This window comes from Geotrypetes seraphini, chromosome 12 (genome assembly GCF_902459505.1).
Source record: "Geotrypetes seraphini chromosome 12, aGeoSer1.1, whole genome shotgun sequence".
NCBI classification, from domain to species: domain Eukaryota; kingdom Metazoa; phylum Chordata; class Amphibia; order Gymnophiona; family Dermophiidae; genus Geotrypetes; species Geotrypetes seraphini.
In genome coordinates, this window is record NC_047095.1 from 14195929 (window position 1) to 14212891 (window position 16963).

Sequence of the window (16963 nt, forward strand, 5' to 3'; positions counted from 1 at the left end):
ATTGTGGGTCCACTGGGACACGTAGGGAAAACGCTTGAAGTTGGTTATGTTTTTGACAATATTCCCCCTTCTTTCAGTTATGCATTATAACACTTAGGTGCTAATAACACCTAGGTCATATACAAATGTCACCAATGATTATTGGTACCAATGACATGTGAGTGATGAATGCTGTTAGATGCCCATTTATGGAATTTGTTGCCAGTGTGTTTAGTAAAAGTAGTTAGCTGGCTTTAAAGAATATTTGACTAATTTCCTGGAAGAAAAATTTATAAGCCATTATTAAAATGGACTTGGGAAAATCCACTGCTTGTTTCTAGAATAAGCAGTATTAAATATGTTTTACTCTTTTACTTGTGACCTGGATTGGCCACTATTGGAAACAGAATATTGGGCTTGATGGACCTTCAATCTGTCCCAGTATGGCAATGCTTATGTTCTTAACTGGTTATTTTCAATGGCACCAACCAGTTAAGCAATTAGCCCATCCAGGAGCCATTTCTGGCTGGTTAAATTGTGTTGAATAGCGACCCAAATAAATAAATATATATATATATATTTTTATTTATTTTTTTTTTGGGGGGGGGGGGGAAGCCTTTGATAGCAGCAGAAGGAAAGTGTTTTTACTAACAATATTGGCAACCTTATTTGATTAATCGCATGCTACTTATGTCTCTAAGCAAGCCAGACACTATTGAAGTGGTGTTTATGGCCAATTCAGGGGCAAAGAGAGTGAAATCAGACTCTCCATCACCAAGCAAGCCAGAAACAAACAATATGGTTGTTTCTGAACGACTTCTGGAAACTAAAATTTTGTTAAAATGTTTATTTTATTTTTATTTTTCCTCTAACTCTACTTTTCACTTCTCTATTACCCTCCAGGTACTTTAGTTAGATTGTGAGCCTTCGGGACAGTAAGGGAATTTTTCAAGTACCTTTCCTATTTCTAATCTTAATGTATATTTTCTGTAAACCGCTTAGAACCTAACGGATGTAGCGGTATATAAGAAATAAATTACATTACATTACATTACATTACATTCAGGCAATTATAAACATGTCAGAATGCAGCGATCAAGGAAACAAGGTCAGAGGTGGTTTTGCTAAGCGAAAAACTTACTGTGTGCTCAAGCTGGATCACTAAGCTGGAGGGTAGAAGAAGCATGGCTCAGGTGGACCTGATGGTGAAATGAGTTGACTTGGCTGTGGCTCTCGAAGGCATTATCAACTGCAACAGGTACCTTGGAATCATGGGAATCCCCAAAGCCAAGGCAGGGGAAGGCCTGCTTGAATTCATGTAATCCTTTCTATCTTGCCTTCTGCAAATCAAATTCTAGTACCCCTTGAGGGCACACAGGGTTCACACTCACCTAGGCCTGAACCAGAAGCTCCATGCCCTTTCAAGTTTAGGGTAGTAGTTATGTTTGAATAAGCTTATTCCACTCATCACCTTGATTGTTTGTTTATTTCTCACCCGCCCTAAAATAAAAAAAAATTACATTTATCGTACAAAACACTTCAGAGACACACTATAACAAATTACACACTTGCATAGCAAATCAAATTGGGAAGGGTGAACAATTTACCAGAAGTAATATGAACGAGCGCAAACAATTTCTGGTGCTGCACAATCATCTCAAGGCTTTGCATGCTAGTTATTGACACCTGGCTTCCACTTGGATGAAAATGACCTACCATACATGGCCAGAACTTACACAGAGCCTAAGAATTATTTACCTACAGGAGCAGGAGGGCTTGAACATGGAATTTAAATGTCTTCCTTCAAGAGATAATAATCTCCATACTGTGGATTCTGACCTTCCTGGCTGGAAAAGTTTTGTTGTTCCTGGGATCTTCATCCTTGTCACCTATATCCCTCTCCCATAAGGGTCTTCTTTAGAGGTTTAGGTAATAGACATGATTTATTGTTTGGTTTATTGTTCTATATGTTCCTGTGGTTTATGGGGCCTTAGTTTCCTTTTATTAATCTAGACATTTTGTAGGAGATGGAGCAATCAGGTGCAGTGACATAAGTTGAGGCATGGATGGATGGATGCAGTTTTGGGGCAGCCTGGTGCAAATGTATGTCATTTGTACGATCTGTGTGGGACTGTGGTTGAAATGTTATCAATAGATGGTTTAGGCCCTAAAAAAATATCTGAAGAAATAGGCTGGCATTGTGTTCTTGCAAGAGGCCCATTCATCTTCCTTTCAGTTTGGTAAATTGCAAAGGGAGTGATTTCAGCAGTGCATATAGTCCTCTTCTTGATCAAAATATAACAATGGGGTGGCTGTTTGTCAAGTTTTTGCAGTACAAGGCAGTAGCACACTGTGCAAATGAGGATGATACTAGTTTATTGTAGTTATAGAGGTGACCCAGACTCCTGGAAATGTTTATGCACCCAGTCTTGGCTCATGGTATGGTGTTACCGATCAGTTGGTACAACAGATTTTAATATCCCTTTAGATAGAATATTGGATAGGAGATCCTGCTTCTGAGGAAGGCCATAACAGCATATCAGCTTCTAAGCAATCTGATTTTTAATGCTGGTGGCCCCTTTGAAGCTCTTTCATCCCATGACATTATATTTTAGGGCACTGTTGAGCATAGCCTAAGATGAATTCCAGTGAGTCCCAAGCATATATTTGAATCTCCACTGAGCAAAGGGTCCTTTTCCTACATTATTATTGGCTAATTACATTCCAGCAATGGCTACAATCAAGCTGGCCAAGCAGGATTTCACCTTCCCAGGGGGTTGAGCACTTAAAGGCCGAACCACCCTCAACATGATAGTGGGGATAAAGGAACATGAGGTGATCCTGCAAACTGGTCCTACTGTTTAAGAGTAATAAAGACTGGATTAATGCAACACTGCTGTGGGAGTCAAAAATTAAGCAATGCTTTTAAAGCCAAAAACTGAATTGTTAGTCACCGCATTTTTATGATTTAACAGTTCTTTGGGAAAGAAAAGATAGTTCTCCCCTGTTGATTTAAAGATTTTAGTTTGTCATAATTATTTGTTTTAACTCATGTGAACCATTTAGTTCTTAAGCGGTATAGAAGAATTTTAAATAAATATAGTGAAATAGTTTGTTACGATGCATTTAACAGAAGGATTCAAACAAACTTCTATGCAATTGAAAGGTTGAAACAAAGCACTTGGAATGCTTATATATCCAGTCCAGGCATAAGTAGGGTTACCATATGGCTCCAGAAAAAGGAGGACGGATTGAGACATCTGGGTTTTACTTCCATTGAAAGCAATGGAAGTAAAACCTGGATTTCTCAATCCGTTGTCCTTTTTATGGAGCCACATGGTAACCCTAGCTATCTTGCTAGCTTGGCACAAGTTATTATACTGAAATTTTATATTTCTCAGTCTGCTAGTGGGCAGTCAAGTTTTTAACCAATGTGAACGTGTATTTTAGTTCCAACAGAAGTGAGGTTGGATAATTACCTTAAATCCAAATGCATAGGGCAGGGATGGGAAACGAGGGCCACAATCCAGTCAGGTTTTCAGGATTTCCCCAATGAATATGCACGAGATCTATTTGTGTGCACTATCTCCATTGTATGCAAATAGATCTCGTGCATATTCATTGGGAAAATCCTGACAACCCGACTGGATTGTAGTTCTTGTTCCCCACCCTGGCATAGGATCTTGCATACATGCTATTTGTGATGGCTAGAATCTCCCTGTTGATGCTGAGAAACAGTTTAGTGATTTCTATACACCATGGTATAGATCTGCTTATCATCTTAGTGATATCTCAGTCGAGCAGTTTTTTTTAAATATTCTCATCAGCCCTAAATTGGATCCCATGCAAACTGGCAGCTTTAGAATCCCTTGAGGAACTAGGAAGGCCATTCAATCCTTGTAAAGCCTCTATAAAATGTGGCCTTATATGTGTTTAACTTAGCTGTCTTTGTGGCTCTTAGATTCTACTGTAAATATGTTTTATATATTTTTAACTTCTGAATCCTTTTTGGAAGCCATTGTTTTATTGACAAAGCCAGGGAAAAATCTCCTTCATACTTTGTTAATTCTGAATGCAGGTGTTTGTTTGTTTTTGCTAATGTAGTGGCTTTATGATTAAGGTCCTGGATAGTTTAATACGACTAGACCAAATTGGTTTTATAAAATGACACATAGCTACCATTAACTCTACAATGTCCCGCTATGTGATACATGCTGTGAGCGCAATGTGAATGCCTACTGCAATTAGAGTCATGGATTTGATATTGCCTTTCCGTGGTAGAAGCAAAGTGGTATACATTTAATATACTTTCTCTGTCTTTAGTGGACTTACAACCTAAGTTTTTTGTACCTGGCCAATGGAAGATTAAGTGACTTGCCCCATTCCACAAGGAGCCACAATGGGAACTGAACTCGGTTCCTGTTTTTTGCATTCAGAGATGAGTAAGCTAAGGTGTTCGATTGCTTCAGTGGTATGACTTGGAAGCTAGCTTTATAAATATGATTAGATGGTCCATATTAATAACTCAGTTATTAGACACTGCCCAATATAGAGAGGCAATGGGGGAGGCATCCCCCATTGCCATTAAGAAACATGCCACAGTTCAGATATTACTGTTACTAACCATCAAGCCAAAATGTCCTTATATACTGATGATATTTTGTTATATTAAATATTACCCATTCATGCACTACAGTGCCAGCTTTATTATCTCTCAGATGAATTTGTCTCATCCAGATATTAAATGGGAGAAAACTGAGTGTATGTCCCTCAGTCATCACTGTCTCGGGGTATGTAATTTTTCCTTCTTCTGTTTGATCTCGGATGTGAAGACTTGGGGTATATTTTTTGGAGTATGCTGGAAGGCATACTGGTGGGAATGATTGAGCAGAGTCAGGGATGCATATCTGTGCTGCTTCTCCTTGCACTTGTCTTGTTGGGATGAATTGCCCTTCAAGTAAATCTATGTATGCGGTATGTTTTCCCATACTATTGCCCAAAGTTTTCTTTCACAAAATTGAATCCGTATGTTTCATGGAGATCAAGAAAACTTTGCATTTCCTGTGACAAATTTAAACTTTGCATTCAGGAAAGGGGAGTAAACCTCCTTGATTTATTTGTGCACCAGCAGGCTTTTCGCCTCTATTGATGGTTTAGCAAGGATATGATGGGGATGGTCCCAATCAGGCAAATATTGAGAAGAGATAAGCTCTCCATTTAATCTTAGTTTAACTGCGATCATGCCAGCTTTTCCCATAGCTAGGGAAAATCTAGTAACTAGACATTCAGAAAAGTCTGCCCTTTACAGATCGGAAGTCACCAAATCATGTGATATACTTCTGTGACTTAACCTTTATTTAAGAATCAATGGTAATCCTGTTCATTGACCACTGTAAGCCCAGCATGGAATTAAATGTGTGTGAGAAATAGATGTGGGAGGTTGCTTTCTAAAGTGTGAAGACTCAGTATTAGGTTACTCATTGCTGAATTCACAATATTCTATATATGTTCAAGATGCCTCTCCTGATACGGTGTAAATGGTGCAATTGTGTTACCAGCAAGATCATGTATCCTTCAGGTTCCACCAGTGGCTTTACTCCATGATGCCTAAAGAGACTGAAAGAGCCAAGTGACACAGAGTGAGAAGATTGCATCAGTACTGAGGAAGGGCAGCGATCAGATTTCTTGAGGCCAGATCATCTCGCTGTCAGCGGGATCTCAGTTCAACAGTCTGTGTATGTATAGATTTTTAATTTCAAGATATTTGGGAGCCATTAACAAAGTATTGTAATGATTAGAAAAATCTTGTTTCCCTTAAATTTACAAGTTCAATTATGGGGTGGGAGGGAGGGTATTTTTATTGTTACATGTTGTATAAGTATTGATTATATGATAGATGAGGGGGGAGATAAGAGAATATTATATGTATCATTGTTGATTATTAAGTGATATATTTATGGTTATTTGTATGGATATGTTATCACACTTATAAGTTTAAAAATGAATAAAGATTTTTTTAAAAATAAACATAGGGGTCATTCTCTAGCAGTGTGCCCATATTTAGGCACCCATTCTAAAAAGAAAAGTTGGTGCCCACTTTCCTTTACAGAATATTAGCATCTCCAGGTCTGTATGTTATTAGATTCAAGCACTTACATGAGCCATAACGATGGCTGGCATAAGTGCCCGTGCTTAAATGATTAAAAGAATCCCAACCGACATAAAATAAGCTGTATTTAGAAAAGTTTCTATAATATTTAAAAAGTAATGAGAAGCATTTTAAAGACTAATGATGGTATAGTGTATTTATGCCCTGTGATACAACTGTTCCTGGGTTGCACTGCTGAGGTCCTAATGATAGAATAATACACTTTTTTCATTTGGAGTATATTGGACAGCTTTTTTGTTTGAAAATATATAGACACTAGTCCAATTATTACCTTTACTAGTCTTTAAGCCCATTACATTAACGGGTGCTAGAATAGATGTGTCTGTCTGTCTTTCTGTCTCTCTCCTTGGCCGCTGTCTGTCTTTCTTTCTGTCTTTTTCTCCTTGGCCACTGTCTGTCTTTCTGTTTCTCTCTCTTTGGCTGCTGTCTGTCTTTCTTTCTGTCTGTCTCTGCTTGACCACTGTCTGTGTGTCTGTCTGTCTTTCTGTCTCTCTCTCTCGTTGGCCGCTGTCTGTCTTTCTGTCTCTCCTTGGCCGCTGTATGTCTGTTTTTCTGTCTCTGTCTCTCTCTCTCGTTGGCCGCTGTCTGTCTTTCTGTCTCTCCTTGGCCGCTGTATGTCTGTTTTTCTGTCTCTGTCTCTCTCTCTCGTTGGCCGCTGTCTGTCTTTCTGTCTCTCCTTGGCCGCTGTATGTCTATTTTTCTGTCTCTGTCTCTCTCTCTCATTGGCTGCTGTCTTTCTGTCTCTATCTCCTTGGCCACTGTCTGTCTGTCTTTTTTTCGGAGCCATTATTGAGCATTGATAAATGCTGGTGATATGCATTTAACTTATAGAGTCAGAATATGATACCGAAATGTACCCCTTGCTGTAAAATACATGTTATGTAAGATAGCAGCATATTTACAGTAGAGTGCTTTGGCACATATTTGGCATTTATGCCTGTGTTCTAAATATGTATGCATGTAACTGGCACATAAATGTTAATCCTTTTATAGAATCGCCCCCATAATGCAGTCTGAACACCATTTAAGTTAAATAGAATCAATAAAAACAGCGTAATAAGTATGGGTCAGGCTAGGGAGAGAGAACATTCAAATATGTGCTTTATTCCTACCCCATTCTTAAAACTTTCTGGTCTCGGGTATGGGTGAGAATTTTGGAATTTCTTCCTGTTCGGGAGAATATGTCATATCAATGCATTGTACTTCAGTCTCATGGCTTATTATAATAATACAAACCACAAGTGAAGCCACAGTTTGGCATTCCAATTGCCTTAGCACTTAGGACCATTTTATCTTGTGGCCAGTACGGAGCAATCATAAGAGCATAAGAACAGCCAAACTGGGTCAGACCAGCGATCCATTCTAGCCCAATATCCTGCTTCCAAAAGTGGCCAATCCAGGTCACAAGTACCTGGCAGAATTCCAAATATTAGCATAATTTCATGCTACCAATCTTGGGGCAAGCAGTGGCTTCCTTCATGTCTATCTCAATAGAAGGCTTTGGACTTTTCCTCCAGGAACTTGTCAAAACTTTTTTTTTTAAGCTCAGATATGCTAATTGCTGTAACCACGTCCTCTGGCAACATGTTCCAGAGCTTAACTATTCCATGAGTGAAGAAATATTTCCTTCTATTTGTTTTAAAGTGATTACCATGTTAATAGGTATTGCCAAAAGATGAGGATCTTACAGAGTATATTTGGAACCGAACTAATATGTATATACGCCTCTCAAGCAACGCTTTTGGGACAGGCATAGGATGTTTGTGTGAATTAATGTCTTTTGAATTACTTTCTCAGTGATAGTGGCAGCAGGAAGTTCTTAGATTTATTTTTTTTTTTTGCTGCATTCTGCCTTTGCTTGAGTTTACAATTGCAAAACTTAATAACCTATGAAAGAATAACAAATTAAGGGCCCAATATTCAAACAATTTATACTCCTAACTTTGGGGCATGTTTATTACATTGTGTTAAACAGCTAGCACAGGTTTTTCTGTGCACTGAACTTTAGCATAAGCCTACACTAGTGGCTAATACTTGTTAAACAGCCAGATTGATTAAAAAAAAAATCCCATGCCAACTGATTAACGCTAGTAAAGGCAGAGAGCAGGTGTAATGAGGTGGAGAGAAGGCGTGACCAGCAATGATAGCTAACGCATGAACTGTGACCTTACACTAGCTGTTAAAACTGTCCATAGTGCTGCTGCCTCTGGCTGCTCCTTCATTTCTGCCCCTCCCATCCATTCCCAATAACAATGATCTGGCCCTCTGATCAAGATTCCCAATCCTATCCCCTCCCAAAATTCAACTACCTTACCTCCACCCTGACTGCTAGCAATGCTAGGCTGACATCTCAGCATTTTCGGTTGCCCTAACCAATGTCAGCAAAGGCCTATGGGAGATCATATCATTCATGTCTGACCTTAGGGAATGTCATTGGTTAGGCGTTAGGGCAACCGAAAATGCTGATTGCTAGCAATGCTAGGCTGACAAACTCCTCTTACAGTAAATTTTCCAGTCTAATCCATAAATCATGTTCCCCCTGATCCCCCTCCAAATAAAGGTGACTAGTTTAGCATATGGCTCCAGAAATAGGACAGATTGAGATATCTGGGATTTACTTCCATTGCTTTCAATGGAAGTAAAACCTGGATGTCTTAATCCGTTCTTTTTCTGGAGCCATATGGTAACCCTAAACATGACCCTCAACCTGATAAAAACCTATCACTTGATCCTTTCTCACCCCAGGGGGCCATCCATGGTGGGCTAGTGACCCAGGAAGAAATAGTCTCTGTTTCTTACTGCTCTGGCTGCGGGTTCAAATTGGTAGCCACTGACTCCTAGCAGTAGTCTTGCAGTACTACTGTTAGGAGGTTATCTTTCTATATAAGGGACAATCTCTTTTACATGGAAGGATGACTCCTAGCGATAGTATCTGACAATACCACAAGGAATCAAAGGCCATCATTTTGAGCCCAGAGCCAGACCAGGCAAGACTGGAGGGGATGGCTTTCACTCCTGCCCACTAGTCTAACATGGATGGTCCCTGGGTAACTCCTGGGGTTTCATAGGGGTCTGGAGCTGGCTAAAGGGTCATGTCAGGATTGGGTTTAGATTGGGAGGAGACCTGTCTGGGTGGTGGTGGGAGTCAGGATTGGGTATCAGGTTGGAGGTCACCTTAGTTGGGAGAGATTGTGCAGTTTTCATTGTCCAGAGTGAGGGGGGGGGGGATTTCTACTTGCTGGCATTGCAATGCTTGAAAGCATGGAACATCCACACTATCTGGTACTGCACGCAATGCAATGTCTGTGTGATAAGCCACCGTTCTACGCGGTAAATGCAGGATGCTGTTAAATAATGTCACCCTGTTGTGTATCTAATGTATCCTACTGTCAATGGGGGGAAACCCTGTCACATGTAAGTTAACTTTATTTTTCAGTATGTATAGTTGAAATTGTTATGCCTTATAAATGTGGAGAAATATAAATGTCCTATTATGTGGTTGAGGAATACTTCAATCACCCTATTGATAGAGGAGAGTTTCGTTCAACTAGCTCAGTACTGATGCACCAGAGTGATCAAGGTTTGCCAAATTCAAAAATTGCCTGTTCATAAGAAATAATTAGGCATACTCAAGAATAATATAATTTTACCCCAGCTAAATAGCTTAAAGGATGGTAAAAAAAATCAAGAGCATTGTTGACTTCCATGGCTTAGAGATTAGTCACTGAATATATAATGATTTGTTTTGCTGTCTGGTGTCCACATCTGAGTCCCAAAAAGTAGTTTTAATGCATGAATAAATTATGTATTTTTGAAACTGTTGGCTATTACATTGTAAATAAAGCTAAAGATGACCACAAGATGTCACTCTAACCTAGTAAGTAGGAAGCTTCCCTCAGATGTAAAAAAAAAAAAAGATTCAGAGCAAGATTCTCAAAACTATAACGCAGTCGCATAGCAGTTTTCCGACGGTGTAGCCTGCACGCATTTTAGCGGCGGATTATCAAAACGGATTATCTCTGAGGTTAGCGAGGTTTCTAGCAGTCTCCATCAATTGCATGCAAATGGGCTCTTTAACATTGAAATGCTCCCTCTGGTGGATTCTTAAAAATCGCCAAGGCATTTTCGAAGAGCGGCATCAGCTTTTAGCGACAAAAAGCAGCGACTGGTCCGGGGGTGCCATTATAGTGCCAGCACTTGTGTTTTGACTGTGGCTAATGAAAAAAAAAAGTGTTTCTATATATTTGTAGTGGAGGGTTTCGGGAGAGACAGGCATGTTTCATGTGTGCTTGTTAAAGGCCAACGTTTCTTCTTGGGCATGTATATGATACCCTTGTCTTGTGTGTTTCTGGCTGTGGGTCTTGATTAAATTTTACATTAAAAACAAATAAATAAATAAATTACAAGATTTACCTGAATTATAGTTGTTTTTTTGGAGAGAAAGGCATGTTTTATGCGCGATTGAAAAAAGTCAACATTGCTTCTCCCCTCCTCTTCCTTCTATTCGTCCAATAGTGCAGCAGGAGAGTGGGGGGTTTTAATGGCTTTTTCTGCGCATGTGCCCATCAGTGATGGACACATGCAAATGTAGGAAATCTTCGCTGCTGTCCGCCAATCTTATTTGCATGCGTGATTTTTTAAGAATGTCTTGAGTTTTTAGATTTGGTATCAAAATGGCTGTGGTAGCAGACCGTCACTTTTTAATGTGGTTTTTTGAAAATCCTGTCCTCAGTCCTTTGGGGAAAATTACTTATCGGAATTGGGCACATTTTTAACTCAAAGTTTGTTGAAGTTATGGTGCCTTGTTAAAAACATGTACGTATATAGCACTAAAGTATAGAAATGGGCCTTCTTCTGGTCCTTGCTCTTAACATTAAACTAAACTAAACTAAAGCTTAACTTTATATACCGAGTCAACTAGGAAGCTTGACTTGGTTTACAACAATTACATAAAAACTAAAGAAAGTTTACACAATGATTTTTTTTTTAATAATTCTTTATTGATTTTTCAAACATTAATAGTGCAATGCAAATAATTAAAGCATAAACATTAGAGAAAATGCACTTTGATTAAATACAAAGTTTGATACAATGATTAAATAAAAACTAAAGAACGTAATAGCAAAAGTTTCAAAGAGATTAGTTTTCAAAATGTTTGGCAAAAAGAAAAGTTTTTAGAACTTTGCGGAAAGATTGGAAAGAACTGGGGCCGTTTTGTGTGTCCTTGGGGTTTGTCAGTGGCACAGTCTACACCTAGACTGCAACCTAACAATCCCTAAGGCCTTGGAGTCACTGGGGAGCAAGAGTCCAGCCTGCTGAAGAAGAAGTGAAGCAGAGCAACCCATGTGGGGCATCTAACAAAGAAGCCAGGCTGTATGAACTATATAAGTGGCTCAGTGGAGATTAGGTAGAACAGAGTGGTGCTGTCAAAACTTACAGCAGTGGTGCAGATGTGGCAGAAGTGGTGTGGATTTTGGATGGACCAGGAAGCAAAACCATGGGAATGGGAAAGTGAGGATAGGGCAGATGGGTGAGAGAGGAAACTGCGTGACTCAGAGCTATTGATGTTCCTTATACAAACCTGACTACAGATTTCCAAAAATTAAAACAGACTGATCTTTAAAAACAAAAACCATAACAAAAAGTTGTGTCTTCAATAATTTTTTAAAATGTGACACGTTGACACACAAATGAATTTGGCCAGGAAGAGCATTCCAAAATTCTGTGTTTTTCAACCGCTGTTCCGCGGCACACTAGTGTGCCGCGAGATGTTGCCTGGTGTGCCGCAGGGCCGCCATCAGGACAGTACTACCAGTCCTGCATTCAGGGGCCCGGAGCTGACAGGGGGCCCGGGCTCCCCCAGGGTCCTAGGCAGTGTTCTAAGGCAGGGGTGCCAGTAGCTCGCCAAGGCAAAGTGAGTCGATCACCCAGGACTCACTTTGTCTTGGCGATCTAATCTATCGAGCCGATAAGTCTTCTTCTCCCCGACGTCAATTCTGCAGTCGGAGAGGAAGTTCGGGCCAGCCAATCGCTGCCTGGCTGGGCGAAACTTCCTCTCCGATTGCAGAATTGACGTCAGGGAGAGCATGCGTCGGCGTCGGCTTTGGGGCCTGTTATCCATTGGTGGGTCCTGTTCCCCGATGGCAGCGGCAGTGGCAGTGGCTTGGGGAACGGCAGGGAGAAAGAAAGAAAGGGGGCAGGCAGGGAAACAGAAGGAAAGAAGAGAAACAGAAAAAAAGAAAGAAAGGTCAGGGAGAGAGGAAGAAAAAGTTGGGGGAGGGAATGAGGTGTGGAGGAGAGAAAGCATACAGGCTGATAGAAGGGAAGAAAGATTGGATGCACAGTCAGAAGAAGAAAGTGCAACCAGAAATCACCAGACAAGGTAGGAAAAATGATTTTATTTTAAATTTAGCAAAGTGGAGGCAGTATTACCACAGTTTTCAAAGGAATTTGCCCAAATAACTTAATAGTTAACTGAGTAAATTCCCAGAGATGAAAACTTCCCTTCACTTACTATGCACAGTTCTGAATTTATATCTGCTGTCTATATTTTACAATATGGTCACCTTTTACTAAACCGCAATAGTGGTTTTTAGCGCAGGGAGCCTATGAGCGTCAAGAGCAGCGCTGGGCATTCAGCGCAGCTCCCTGCGCTAAAAACTGCTATTGTGGTTTAATAAAAAGGATGCACAAATCAATGCACAAAGAAGTTTGCATGCAAATAATTTGCTTGCAAACCGACCGATTCCTGTCACTGCTGTTAGGGCTTCTGGTTTTGTTTTGTTTTTAATGGCACAGATGTGCTGTGTTAAATACAACTTGTCCCTTTAAAAAAATAAAAATAAAAAAGCCCCCGCGCCATGCCCTCCCACCCTGTGCCAGCACCCAAAGCCACCGTCCACCCCGACCCATGGCAAAATGGAGGAGGGATGCCCACTCCTTCCTGCCACAAAGGCACCCACTCCCCCCCACCCAAAAAAAGGCAGGAGGGATGCCTGCCACAAAGGCGCCCCCCTCCAGGCCCCCAAGTCCCATACCTTAAAAGTTGGGAGCAGGAGGTACTGAAAACACTTCCTGCTCCTCCTCCCTCGATGATGACAATGGGCCTTAGGCCCCGCCCCAGTGCATCATGTGATGCACGGGGAGGGGCCTAAGGCCCTAATTGGCTCAGGTGCCTCAGACCACTCCCTCCATGCATGCGGGAAAGTCCGGTCAGCTCCACCCACTTTGACACGTTTGCATCAGAGGGGCAGTGCTGGGCCTTGTATAGACTCCAGACTCCCTGACAGGCAGTGGGAGGGTGGCAGAAGAAGGAGGGCTCTTCATTGCTGGAGATAACTTGGTGTTGCCAGCTTGGGGTGGCCCCACAGTCCAGGCAACACCAAGCTAACTCCAGTGATGAAGAGCTTTCCATCTTCTGCCACCCTACCGCTGCCTGTCAGGGAGTCCGGAGTCTATATAGGCCTGGCACTGGTGCTAGCTTAACTGACACAGAGCTTTCAAATCTATCGCTCGTGAGGCCCTGTTGGTACCACCCTTCTGATGCAAATGTGTCAAATTGGGCGGGCGGAAATGTTCTTAACATTGCCAAGATGGATATAAGAAATTATAAACCCCCATCCCCTTTCAATGGTATTGTGTGGCTAGAAGCAGTATCAACATCTTTCTCATCCCCTGGTTACTTAAAGAAATGTCATGAGCACAAGCCAAGAAAGATCTAGCGCAGTGATCTTCAACCTGGCTCTTAGTAATTCTGATCCCTGCCACCAGTCTGGGTTTTCTGAATATCCACGAGCAAGATCAGCATCAACTGCAGTGAGATACACAGAACTTCGTCCGATTAAATCTCATCAAGCAGCATATCTATCAGAAATGTTACCTCTTACCAGAAATGTTTTCCTGGACTCCCACAACTTATAATTTACCGTATGTAAGAAATTAATTTCAGGTCTGTGCCTTTTTTGTTCCATGCATCCTGCTTGGCAGCAGCTGAGAGATGTGGATGGAATTCACTAGCAGGGTGAAAGGTTTCTGTCGGCGTGGGATGTTGTTTTTAATTATTGTGCTATATTTTCTTAGTGCTTTGCTGCTCCCAGCCAAATTAATTTAACCCTTGATTTGGCATTGTTGCTCAGAAGCAACATGTGTCTTCTATGGCTCTTATGGGAAGCACAAAGCACTTTAAAAAAATATTAATCAAGGTCTGATGATGAATTAAAGCCATAAATAAAATAAGCCTATAAATAATTTGGCTGGTGGTTGGCATGATCTGAAGACTACAGAAAAAAACAAGCAAATGATAAAGAAATAACTCATTATTTATAAATTCTAACGGACTTCCGGCGGAAGCATGGGGCTGTAAGGTCGGGAGATTTGCAGCTCCGATATGCCCGCCACAGATCTTTGAACTAATCGGCGATTTTCCCTAGCAACCGCTCCCCCGGCGGTGGGGATTTTGCAGTCGGGTTTCGGGCCGGTCTTGGAGCGAGTGGCGGAGGGATGGCCGCTAAGACGCTGGCGAAGAGCCGAGAGCGGGGGAAGCAGTTAGACTCCAAGATGGCGGCGCCCGCGGCTCATGCCTTGCTGGAGTCCCCGAGCTCGCACTGGATTGCAGAGGTGTCGGCTGAAGTGCAGGCCATGCTGGAGGGCACGCTCGGTGCTAAACTGCAACGAATCCTGGACAAATTGGATTCTTTAGACCAACGCTTTGCCACGCTTACCTCTGAGGTCCGGGACACCCAGCAGCGGGTAAGCAATGCGGAGGACTCAGTTCATCGGCTGGCTCAGGAGCAGGGGGTGCAGGCTACCTCTCTGGCAGCGTTTAGGGCTAAGGTGGAGGACCTTGAAAACCGGTCCCGCCGGAACAACTTGAGGTTCATAGGCCTGCCTGAGTCTATTGCGGAGAGTGATCTAGGGGATGTCTTGGAGCACTGGCTGACCGAGTCTCTGGCTCTTCCACAAAAATTGGGACCCCTGCGCATTGAACGAGCACATCGCTTGGGGAGGCGGAGAGACGGAGCGGAACGTCCCCGTGTGGTGATCTGCCAGATTTTGAACTACCGGCATAAGTTGGAGGTACTCCGAGCTTTGCGGCAGGGGAAGAAGCTGCAATATAATAACACTTCCGTCCTTTGTTTTCAAGACTACTCTGCAGAGGTTTCTCAGGCGCGCCGCAAGTTCTCTCCGCTTTGCTCTGCTCTGGTTCATCGCCATATCTCCTTTTCTTTGCAGTACCCAGCACGCCTGCGGGTGATGCATTCGGGTACAGCTCATCATTTTGACTCTCCTGAGGCCGCTCAAACCTTTGTGGATGAGCATTTTCCTGCTGCCTCCTCCTAGACTTTGTGGACTTCGCTGATGTTTGGTTGGGGATCCCCTAGAGCGCTGGCCTGTGAGACCCGTGCCTCTGGGGAGGATCCCGAGGCCTGTCTTCTCTGCCCCTCGTTGGACTATTATTGGACTTGCCTTCGCCTCTTTTGGGGCGTGAACTCTGTGAGGCTGGGGGGCTTTTGATAATTTCTGGTGTGGATGGTGGGAGTGCGCGTGTGGTTGAGTGGGTGGTAGCTTGAGGGTTCCTTTCGGTTTGAAGAGTCAGGGGTGTGTGTGGGTAGGCTGAGAGAGGAATGTTTGCGGCCTTTCGCCGATAGGGGATCTGGGTGGTTCTCTCTTGGGGGGACTACTCCTACTTTGGAGTTGGAGTGCGGGGGGGTTGGTGTCTGGGTATTTTTGTGCTCCTGTGGTGGGCGTATCTTGCTTTTTGGAAGTGGCAACCATTGGGTTGCGGTGTGGATGGTGGGTCGGGGGGAAGAGGGGTGGGCGGGGAGGGAGGGGGGTTTGTGGGAAGGGAAGGGGTGAGTTCTCAGGGGGTTGGGGTAATCCTAGGTTCAGTCTGGTGGGGGATGGAGGGCTCCTTGGTGGTTGATATGGCTGGGGGGGTGGGGGCTGGGACACTCCTCTGGTTTTGCTCAAAGGGTTTTGATGTCCTTGCTTTTTTCTCTATATTTTGTTTTTTCTGGACTGTAAACTGATCTCTTGGAATGTGGGGGGAATTCACTCTCCACTTAAACGTTTCAAAATTTTACAGCAGCTAAATCGGAGGCGAGCTTCCTTGGCCTTCCTGCAGGAGACTCGGTTGACCTCTGTGGAACATGCTAAGCTCTGTACATGGTGGGTGGGTGACCATCTGGAGGCTCCGGCTCTGGGGGGGAAGGGTGGAGTCGTGATTCTTTTTCGTAAGGGCCTTCCACTGCAGATTCATAGGGTTCTAAAGGATCCGGAGGGTCGTTATTTGATTGCTTCGGTTACTCTTAACAATAGGCCCCTGCTTTTATGCAATCTTTACGCTCCTAATAATCCCTCTGCCAAATTTTTTAGGAAACTGCGTACTCTCTTGTTACAATTTGGTGATCTTCCCTTGTTGCTTGGGGGGGATTTTAATGAGGTTCCGGATCCGAGGCTAGATCGCTCTTCTTCCACGGGTAGGGAGGCTCTCAAGACTTGTACGGGGGCTCAGCTTTTGGCTTCTTCCCTTGATTTGTTGGATGTTTGGAGGGATTTGCATCCGGTGGAACGGGATTATTCTCACCTATCTAGGGCCCATGATACGCTTTCTCGGATTGATCTGATTCTATTGTCCCGGGATTTGCTGCCTGTGGTTCAGGAAGCGGTGCTTGGCCCCATTGTGATATCCGATCACGCATGGGTGGGCTTGGATTGGCAATGGGGGCCCTCTAGAGGGGGTAGCACCCAGTGGATGTTCCCTTGTCATTTATACCGGAATGCCCGTTTTCATGATTTTTTGTTGCGAAAGTGGGA